Here is a 5,468-nt window from a genome sequence, read left to right on the forward strand (position 1 = left end):
TAGATCCTACTAAAAACATACTAAAAACAATGTCAAAAAGCGTATAAATTATCCGCTCATCACTTACGCGTACGCGACGCCCAAATTAAACCCCTCAGCGCCTGAATTCAAATCATCCACCTCCAATCCTAATTCTCTCTTGTTCTTTTATCTTTTTATAATTCTTTCCTCATACTATTTGTTTTTATTTTCAGTTTTTCTTTGCTTGAGGACAAGCAAACCTTTAAGTTTGGTGTTGTCGCTTCGCTTATGGCTTTTCTACTTATTTTAATAGCAAAAAAGGAAGATGAATGCTCTTCATGGAGGAATTAGATGGCCACTAGCATAACTGAGGTGGTTGAGTTCCTTTCATTATATTTCTCTTCCGTTCTTATGTTGTTGTTGTCTGTTTTCTGTTGCTTTGATTGTCTTCATGATCTTTAGTACTTTCAGTTCTTAAAATTAGTTTCATTCTGTTATTTGTCTCATGTACTGCTCACTGAACTTGAATCTAAAAAGAAAAAGAAAAATAAGTGATGTATTGCATGAGAAATTGAGTTTATATTGAAGAATAGTCTTATTCACTTAAATGTGGTGGTATTTTCTGTGATTCTGAATGCATGACATGAATAATGCATATTTAAATTTGAATCAAAGAATGTTAATGTACAAGGAATAGGGATTTAGAGAATTATTATGGTTTCTCTTAAATAAACAAAAATTTAATCCTTGAAGTAAAAGAAACAGCATTGAAAAAAAAAGAGAAGCAAGGTCCAAGGCTCTGAGTATCAATGACTAGGGAGGTCAGACATGATTAAAAGCTCAAAGAGTTGTTTTCCTAGTTATATGCTTGTGGTGTTCTTGTGTCAAGTAATCCTTGAGACAAAATATTTAGAGTCGAGATCAATTGCAATTAGCAGAGTATGCCAAAGGCTTTGAGCACCACTATCTGGGAATAACTGAAAGAAAAATCAGAACTTCAAAAGAGTTCCCTAGTTAAGTGCTTGTGGTGTTTCTGTGTCAAGTAAAACTTGAGACAAAACATTTAAAGTCACGGCTAGGCTCAAGGTGCAAAGCACCAAAGAAAAGAAAAATTGATGTGTTCAAGGGTTAAATTGAGTTACAAAAGATCAGAGAATTCATAATATTATCCGGATTCTAATTCCGAAGGACAGTAACATTCTTCTGATTCAAAGGAGAGTGAGATGCCAAAACTATTCAGGATTACAGTTGTAAACCCCACTATAAGAAGAGACATGAGCTTAATCGAACTCTCATTCTCATGCAAATTCACATTCTAAGCGTATATTAGTTTGGTTGCTTGAGGACAAGCAACAATTCAAGTTTGGTGTTGTGATGCGTGAGCATCTTTCTTATCTTTTTCTAGTGAATTTGCATTTAAATTGTTAAGTTTTATCAAGAATTAATTATCTTTTAGCCATTATGGATGCTACTTTGAGTCTTGTGCAATTTTATTCATTTTAGGTAGCATTCAGATGGATTTTATGGAGTTTCTGCAGAGAAAGATAAGAAAACAAGGAGCTGACCAGCGAGGAGCGACGCGTGCGCGTGCCTGACGCGTATGCGTGATTTGGAGCTATTCATGGCGACGCGTGCGCGTACGCGTACCTTACGCATACACGTGACACACGAAAAGGACCATCGATGCGTACGCGTGATTGACGCGTACGCGTGACATGGAGAAAACGCAGCAAAACGCTAGGGGCGATTTCAGGCTGAGTTTCGACCCAGTTTTCGGCCCAGAAACACAGACTAGAGCTAGGGGATAGTAGAGACTCAAGGGAAATTCACACAAGAATGATTATGCCCACTCCAAGTTAGGCTTGGACCCTACGAAGCAAGTGGTCCCCATCCATCAATTCAAGACATGCTGATTGCTTTAATTAATTCTGATTTAAAACTTTATTTTATTTAAAAATAAGAAAAGCTATTATTTTAGTTTTAGAAGATAGAATTTAAATTATTTAGGATTAGATATAAAAGGAGATTCCAACAGGGGGATTCCAACACAACATTATTCCATTCCAATTCACAAGTTACAATCCTTATTTTCACTTTGAACCATGAGCAACTAAACCTCCACTGTTAAGGTTAGGAGCTCTGTCTATTGTATGGATTGATTTTATTGTTTTTCTATTTTAATTCATGTTTTGATTTATGTTTAAGAATTGTTTTCGTTCTGTATTTTATGAATTTGGGTGGAACGAAAGTATGACCCTCTTTCTAATTGAGTTCTTGTATAACTTGGAAAAGCTCTTTACTTGAACAACAGCTTGAAAACATATTCTCCTAAATTTCTAATTTATCTGAATTTAACGGGATACGTGACATATAATACTTTTATATTTGGGTAATTAGGATTTCTGTGGCATATAACTAGAATTGAACTACACCCCCTAATTGGAATTAATTGACCAAGGAATTGGCTGTTGATGAATTTTAGAGTAGACTAGGAAGGTCTAAGGAATTAGGGTCTAGTCACATATAGTTTGCCATGAATTAAATCTTACATGATTAAAATAATTTAATAAGAAAATTCAATCTAGAAAATAGATAACTCTGAAGCCTTAACTGTTTCTCCATATTTTATTCCCAACTTATTTACTTGCCTTTCTTTAATATTCTTTATATTGTTTAATGTCTTTGAACTCTCAAACACTATTTTCTGTTTGCCTAACTAAGTAAATCAATTAACCATTGTTGCTTAGTCCTTCAATCCTCATGGGATCGACCCTCACTCACCTGAGGTATTACTTGGTACGACCCGGTGCACTTGCCGGTTAGTTTGTGGTTAGAATTACCGCACCAGTTAGAAAGTAGAAAAGAGTTGTGTGTTAGTTGGAAACAAGAATCAAGGTGCATAGTGGATGGAAACTCAAATTTTAGGATTCATGGTTGGAGTGAAGCTCAATTCAAGGGATCTAGGATGATGAGTAGGAGTTACAAGGAGAATTCAATAAGTTTATCAACCAATTGGAAGCATGAAGTTCAAGAAGAAAGGGGGTTGACAAACGAAGTTTGAGACCCCAGAATATACATAGATAATCATCAACTTTGGGGCCTTGGTACTCGCTTGAGATCCTGGAGGACATTGGAAATGCAAGCATTGGTGAGGATTCAAGGAAGGATTTAAGCATAAGCCACTATAGCAAAGTCCCTACCAAATGTCCAACTTAAGGACTTAAACTAAAAGTGCTAGGTGGGAGACACCCCACCATGGTAACCTCTTTCCATTCTCTTGTAGATATAATAAATGAATGAATTGAGTTACCATTGTAGGTAGTTTTTCTTAATTCCTATACTCTTTACATTTCTTTGATAGATAGGTTGCTTATTAGATTCATGCTTTGATTAGAATAGTTGTTTTTGAATTGTATTTTTCTTGAAGTGCAAGTTTTGTTTGTTTTGTCTTTGAAAAATTTTCAAAAAAAAAAACTAAAAGATTTTTGTTAAATTTGAATTTTGGTTGCTTTAGAGTGTTTATAGGTTAGGAGAGTGCCCTGTTTCTATTTTCTATGTTTCAAAAAAAAAAAGTCACCCTACGCGTAAGAGTAGGCAACGCGTACGCGTCGATTGCACTTCCGCAACTCCTGGTACAAAAACCTGAGAGTTGTGCGAGAGTTGTGCTGGTTTTGTGCGAATAGCACAATTTGTCATCCACGCGTACGCGTGGGCGATGCTTACGTGTCACATGCACTTTCTGCATTCCACGCGTATGCGTGGGCGACGGTTATGTGTCGCTTGTCCCTGCTGCAATCCATGCTTAAGCGTGGGCGACGCTTATGCGTCGCCTCGCGCCCTGTTTCTTCTCCTTTCTTCTTCTTTCTTTCTTCTCCTTTTTTCTTTTCTTCTTCTTTCTTTCTACTTTTCTTCTTCTCTCTTCTTCCTTTCTCACTTTCTTCTTTTCTCCTATGTCAAAAATAAATAAATAAATAAATAAATAAATAAGAAATTTCACTTTTTATTTTTCTCATCTTTCATTTTCTTTTGTTTATTGCATTTGCATACTTTTATTCATTGCATATGAATTTTGTTTTTGTAGCTTGTTCTTATTTTATTTTCTAAGTTCTTATTTTAGTAAGGGTGTTGAATTCTCTTACTCAATTGTTGAGAACTTTTTGCATTGTTTTGGTGCTTCGTGACTTGTTTAGCATTAATGGTCATATTTGTTACACACACAAGATTAGTGCTTTAGTCCTTCCTAATTCATTATTCTTTGTTTTGTACCTCATTGAGTTAGGATGGGACCAAATGCTTTCATGCTTATCACTAATCTTGTTTGTGTCAATTCATGCTTGAGCTTGATGTAACATGCTCTTCATGTCATTTATTGATGCTTTGACTTTACTCTTGCATCAAGTATTAGTTAATATGCCTTAGCTTATATTGTTTTCTCACTCATATGTTGTAGCTACCATATAGTTGAAAACTTTATTCTTATTTGGCATTAGCCCCAGCCTATGTTCTATTGCTTTGATATCTTTGTTGTATGCTTAATTTTCTTTCTTTTTCCTCTCCTTTTAGGATGGCCACCAAAAGGAAAAGGAAAAGCATTCTAAATGGGGCAACAAACAAGTTTATCCACACGAATCTTTTGGAGAAACTCATCAGTTGTAGCAACCCGTCCACCTTGCTCTTCTTTGCATGCACCGAGGACGGTGCAATCTTCAAGTGTGGGGAGGTTCGGTCGATGACTGACCTCCGTGGGTAACCACTACCTTTTTCAACACCAATGTTAGATTAGTTGTTGCATTGCATAATAGGTTGCATGATAGTTAGAATCTGTACATATTTTACCACTTCTTTCTTATTTTAGGACTACTTGGTTAGGGTGATAATTGATTTTCCAAGAAACTATTTTAGGGCACCCTACCAATTTGAAAATTTTTTTGTTGAACTTGCTTGAAAGAATTTATTTTGGAACATGGTTTTTGAGCTAAGAACACAAGCATGTGAGTTTTGAGCCTAATTGCATGGTTACATCATATAACCACTTATTTCTATTCTTGTGTGCATTATTCTCTTTCTATGATTGTAATCCTTGATTTGTTTTATTCTTTATGTCCATTATTCCATGTATACATGCACTTATATGATTGATGCCATCATTTTATTTAGCTCACTTACCCAAATAGCCTACCTTTCATCAACCAATATTAGCCAATTTTGAGCCTATTTAATCCCTTTTGTTCTTAATTTTAGTACATCACTACTTCTAAGTGAAAAACAATAAATGTTCCTTAATGGATCTTTGATTAGCTTAGACTAGTGAGTGTGTATCATTCAAGTGTGGGGAAACTTGAGACATTGGTTGAGGTAAAAGGATGTTTTGTATTTTCATTGAAAGTCATGGGAATTGGGTACATACTCATGTATTAATTATGTTTAAACCATATGCATTTATGCTCTTGTATATATTTGTAGTTCGAAAATAAAAAAAATACAAATACAGAGAAAAATAGAATATA

The sequence above is a fragment of the Arachis hypogaea genome, chromosome 16, assembly GCF_003086295.3.
Source record: "Arachis hypogaea cultivar Tifrunner chromosome 16, arahy.Tifrunner.gnm2.J5K5, whole genome shotgun sequence".
Taxonomy (NCBI): Eukaryota; Viridiplantae; Streptophyta; class Magnoliopsida; order Fabales; family Fabaceae; genus Arachis; species Arachis hypogaea.